The following is a 6215-nucleotide window of genomic DNA, read 5'->3' as shown; positions in this document are numbered from 1 at the left end:
CTAGGACGATCTTGATCAAGATCGTCTCAGTGTCTGTTGTAAGTTGGTGTGGTTTGGTTGATACTTTGAAGTTTTTGTGATTGGGAATCACACACTTCCTAGGTAACTGATCATTCTTGATTGGTTTTGCTCAAATTCATTCCTATCAATTCATAACTAAACTCTGTCCAAATTTTCTTAAAATTCTTAGACAATTTCTCAGTCTTACAAGACGATCTTATACAAGACCGTCTCATTTTCTTTTTCAAAATTCCAAGACGATCTTACACAAGATCGTTTCATTTCCAATTCTTTCGGTTTCAAATTTCAACTTTCAATCACTTTCTTTCAGTTTCAGTTTCCAATTCCAAAAGACAAAATCATCATTCAATTTCACTTTTCATTCCATACTTAATCAAATTTCATCCAAGGTTCTTCAAGACGATCTTCCTTGAATCGTCTCATTTTAAAAAAAAAAAAACCTAAGACGATCTGTTTCAATTCGTCTTACTTCATTCTACTAGGACGATCTTCTTCCAAACGATCTTATCCTAGGACGATCTTCTCCAAGATCGTTTCAACTTCTGATATTTTCAACTTTCATTCTAATTCAAGTTCCAAATCAAATCTCTTTCAAATGGCTTCGCGTGAAGCTTTGGCATTAGGTTCTGACACAAGACGTCTAGTTCTCTACCATGGTTCTTATGGACTATGGAAGAAAAGATTCATGGATTATTTGGAATGTCAACCAAATGGTCACCTTCTTAAAGATTCCATTCTTAATGGACTTGCAGTTCATCGTCATCCCACTACTAGTGCAATACTCACTCTTGATCTTTTGAATGCTGAACAAAAAGATCGAACAACTGCAGATAACAGAGCTAGATCATGCTTATACAAAGTACTACCAGATGAAATCTATGGTTCTGTTGATTCTTATGATACAGCCAAGGAGATATGGGATGAGGTGGCAAGACAAATGGAAGGATCTGACCTAACTTCAACAATTAGATTGACAAATGTGTTGACTGAGTTTGACAACTTCAGCAAATTGCCAAATGAATCTCTAGAGGCTGTCTACTGTAGATTCTGCAATGTCATAAATGAACTTAGGAAGAACAATGTCAAGAAATCAGAGATTGAGTTAAACATCAAATTTATCAAAGCTCTTGGTCCTGAGTGGGAAGATTATGGAACTCAGATTAAGCAATATCAAAATCTGGCCAAGTTCTCCATCCATAATCTTCATGAATCTTTCAAACTCAATGAACATCAATTCCTAAACAAAGCTTCATCAAACAAAATGCCAGAAGTTGTATCTTCTGATCCTTTGGCATTAATTGTTGAAAAGAAGGTTTCTAAAGCTCTTAAAAGGCAAATGGTAGTTGTTTCTTCGTCTGATGAGGAGGGAGATGATATGTTGGCTCCAAGAGATGGTGTTTCTGACGAATTATATCAAGCTCTTGCCACGGTTACCAAGCACTTCAAGAAAAAGTTCTACAAAGCGAGGCCAACAAACAACAATCTCCGCACTTCTTCCACAAGTGCATTTCCCAAGAAGGAACACTATCATTCAAAGAGTTATGATCAAGGTGAATCAAGTGGATCCAAGCATGTTGAAAAGAAAGTTGAAGGTTATGACAAACAAGTTGCTGAGAAGGGTAAAGCTTCTGATAAAAAGTGCTACAATTGTGGTAATCCTGGTCATTTTGCAATTGATTGCAAGCAACCTCGTAAGCAGAACTATGAGTACTACAAGCAGAAGATGTTGTTGGCAAAGCAAGTGGAAGCCGGTTATGCATTGCTTGCTGAAGATGACAAATGGTTGTTGCTCTCGGATGATGAAGATGAAGATCTCTCTGCAAATGTGTGCTTCATGGCGAGGTTGGCCAAGGACAAAGCTTTTGAGGCTGAAAGCACTGATGATGAGTACTCGGATGATGTGGTAAATCTACACTCTGTTTTTTCAATAGTTAAAGATAAAGAGTCGTTTGATTTAGCTTTATCAAACTTGAGAACTCATATCACATCTTTAGCCAACAAAAATAAGAAGTAGAAAAATAGTATTTCATTTTCTAAAAGTGAATTTTCATAACTCTTTGAAGAACATTCAAAATTACTTTTTGATTATGATACTATTAAACAAGATTTTCAAACATACAAAGATCAAATGTTGGTTAAAGAATGTGAGTTGAATGCTTCTCCTGATTATAAGTTATTACATAAATGTCACAATCTTGAAAAGACCATTCATGATCTTGAAAAAGCCAATCAAGATCTTGAAATTCAAAAGACCAATGAGTGGCTTCGAGCAAATGCTAGACAAATGGATGTTGATATTCTTAATAAAAAGCTTCAAGAATCCAAACCAAACAATGTTGAACTAGAAAGAAAGATTTCTGATTTAAATCATACTTGTTTTTTGAAAGGTGTTGAGATTGAAAATCTTAAAAACCAAATTGAGGAATTCAAAAAGAATATACTTTTCTATCAAGAGAAGTTATATAAAGTTGAACAAAACCCTCTTTTAGATTTTACTGCCTATTTCAACAAGTCGAAAATTGACAAATTGGAACTTCTTCATGGGTTAGGATTTGAGAATATCACTCCATTACAAAAGGCAAAAGAACAAATTGAACCTCTGTATGATGAAAAATTTCTTTGCCTTGGTTTGGTACAACAATTTATTCGTCCACTGGATGACGAATTTGAGACTGATGATGTTGAGAAAATATCTCAAACTGAATTTTTGGTTAACTATGATGCTATAAATGCTTCATGTAATTTTAAAGAATCTTCAATTTTCAAATTAGAAGAAATAGCATCAAATTTTCAAAATCAATAGTCAATTGGTATTTCACCTAAACCTACTAAAATGTATATTCCATCCACAATTTTGGAAAAACAAATAGAAGGTTTACAACAAAAGGTGAATTCTCAACAACAAGTCATTGATCATCTCAAGTTTCAAAATCAAAGTTCAGAGAATGAATTAATTGATGTAGACACCAAGAAAGTTTGTGTGAATGTTTCTACTCAAACTAATCTAAGTGTTGTAGTAAACCATTCCACTCAGACTAATTGTGTTTCATCTACTGATTCCTCCACCCAGACCTTGACTGATTTTCTTGAGTGTTCATGTCAAACTGCTGCTACTATAGATGATGATTATGTGCAATCTGATTTATCTAATAACGAACTTGCACATAGTTTAGTTTTGATATGGTACTACTATAGGTTTTTAACTTGTAATTCTCTTGAAGAGTTAGTTGTTCACCCTAAGCTTAGTGCTAGTATAGGTGTTGATAATTCTACTCTAATTTCTTGTGAAGCCAAAGATGTGTCAGTTCAAGTTGATCTAATTCCTGAGACTACCCATAGTGTGAAGTTGGATACCAAGATTCCTGATTTTTCAAAAATCTCTCCGGTTAAACCTTTCACAAAAGGTGATTTTGATAAATTCATGGAGGGAGAATATGCTTTTGATTCTGAAACTGAGAAAAAGATTGAATCTACCAAAATCAAAGTTGAATCAAAAGAGGAATCTCCAAAATTGTTTTCCAAAGATCCAACTTCATATTATTCAGAGAAACGAGTTATTCCAAAACTTGTCAAGACTGAACCAAAGACTGTCAAAAAACCAAGAATCAATAAGTTAAAAACAAAGTGTCCTACCTCGGAAAAGCATGTCAAAACCAAACAAGTTGAGACCATTCCCAAAATCAAATACAACAAAGTGAAGCTTCTGGAAATCAATTCAAATGTTTCTTCATCTAACTCTCAATCTAGTTCATTACCTAAAGTATCTAAATCTAGCTCAGTTCTGCTAACTAGGGATGCTTCAAATGGTGCAACTAGGTATAGAGATAGATATGGCTGGTTTTCTCATGATAAACCTAAGAAACAAGAAGTTTCCGCACCTCCAAAAGATTCTTAAAAGATAAAAGTGCTTCAAAACTCTCGTTCTAATCTTCTTAGTGTCAATCCAACAGGTGGAAAGAGCTTGATTAGTGAGTCTAAATGGATAGCTAAGTCTTTAGTACCTAAGATCACTAAAGTTGAGAAAAGGAAGAAAAGGCAAAGGAGAAAAGCGGGTAGTAAGAAGAAGCTTGATTCTGATGTGTCAAACAATTTATCTTTTAAATCCTCTTTAAAAACAATGTTAATGGTGCCAAGGCTAAGCCTTGTGATGTTGTAAACAATGTTAATTCTCGTGTGTATGGTTTGAATTCTGGTAGACATGTTACTTTTGATTCGTGTGTTAATGTTCGTTTGTTTAATCCAAATGTGCTTGTTGATAATGTGCTTGTTAACACCTATGTTGATTCTAAAGCATGTTTGTATGCGTATCCTAAGTTATATACCCTGCCTTTTTTAACTAACCACAAAGGACCCGTCTTCAAGTGGGTACCTAAAGTCGGTTAATTCTATTTGATTGCAGGAAATAACCATCTGTGTTTGGATACTCGATTCCGGGTGTTCAAAACACATGACTGGCAATAAAGCATTGCTCAAGAACTTTATCGAACGATTCATGGGAACTGTTCGATTTGGTAACAACAATTTCGCTCCTATCTTAGGCTTTGGTGATATTGAACGCAATGGAATTGTCATTAAGAAAGTTCACTATGTTGAAGGATTAAGTCATAACTTGTTCAGTGTTGGATAATTCTGTGACAACAATCTTCAAGTTCTTTTTCGACAATCTCTTTGCAAAGTTCAAACTCTAGATGGAGTTGACATTTTGTGTGGCGACCGCGATGATAACCTTTTTACCGTTAATCTCGATGATAACCAACCAACCCATAATATTTGTCTCATTTCGAAAGCTACATCAAAGAATTCTTGGTTGTGGCATAGAAGGCTTTCTCATCTAAACTTTCCTACCATCAATACTTTGGTCAACAAGCATCTTGTTGAAGGCTTGCCAGACTATAAGTATGAAAGTGAGCATGTGTGTCCTTCTTGTGCTGTTGGGAAGATTAAACGAGCTTCTCATAAACCTAAGAAATCTCCAAATTCATTAGCACCTCTTCATTTGATTCACATGGATCTTTGTGGGTTGATGAAAGTACAAAGTCGAAATGGGAAGAGATACATCTTGGTTATTGTTGATGATTATTCAAGATATACTTGGGTCAAGTTTCTTGCCTCCAAAGATGAAACAACTCAAACTTTGATCGATTTCATTACTTCTACTCAAGTAAATCTTCAACTTCCAGTTCGTTACATCCGTTCGGATAACGGAACTGAGTTCAAAAACGCCGTGTTTGATGTATTTTGTAAATCCAAAGGCATTACTTACCAATTATCTGCGGTTCGTACCCCACAACAAAATGGTGTCGTTGAAAGAAGAAATCGAACGCTTGTCGAAGCTGCAAGAACCATGCTTGCTTATTCTAAGTTGCCTTCCAACATGTGGGCTGAAGCTGTTGACACTGCTTGTCACACTCAGAATCGGTCCATTATTAATCAGCGTTTTGAGAAGACTCCTTATGAGGTTGTTAACAAACGGAAACCCAACATCAACTATTTTCATATCTTTGGGTGTGTTTGTTATACTTTGAAGAAAGGTGATGAAGGTTGCTTTGTTGGTTATTCCAAGACATCGATTGCTTACCGAATCTACAATCGCCGAACAAATACGATTCAAGAAACAATGAATGTTTGGTTTGATGAGATGTCGGGCATGATCTTTGAGCAAAAAAGTTTGCTACCAACAAGTAATGATCCAAATGCTTCAAGTACTTCATCAAGAACTTCTACTTTGGCATCTAAATTCAAGAAGTTTCCAGCTCCAACAAGTGATGAGTTAGATATTCTTTTGAAGAATTCTACAACTCTAAACCGATTCATGATGAAGAACCTCAAGTCATCGTTGAACCAGTTTTGAACCATGATCAAGTTCCTGACAACCATCATGAATCATCATCAAGTTCTTCTGAGCAAAATGCTACTTCTTCAAGTAGTAGTTCTTCATCCTCTTCTAATGATTCTTCTTCTCAATCCTCTCCTAATAATTCTTCTCAAGTGAATGTTCAAGAACAACCTACCCAATATACCCAGACTACCAATCCGATGAACACTCTAAATGTATATGTGTCTCTTGATTTCGATCATCCATCCTTCGAGGAAGCTGTTCTACTAAGCTATGATTCCATCTCTCAGCAAAACTCTGGTTTTAATGATGATGATGTTGACGTCAATCAACAAGATCCTCTTCCTCATGATCGCAA

Source organism: Erigeron canadensis, chromosome 4, assembly GCF_010389155.1.
Source record: "Erigeron canadensis isolate Cc75 chromosome 4, C_canadensis_v1, whole genome shotgun sequence".
Taxonomy (NCBI): domain Eukaryota; kingdom Viridiplantae; phylum Streptophyta; class Magnoliopsida; order Asterales; family Asteraceae; genus Erigeron; species Erigeron canadensis.
Note: the sequence above shows the minus strand (reverse complement) of the source record.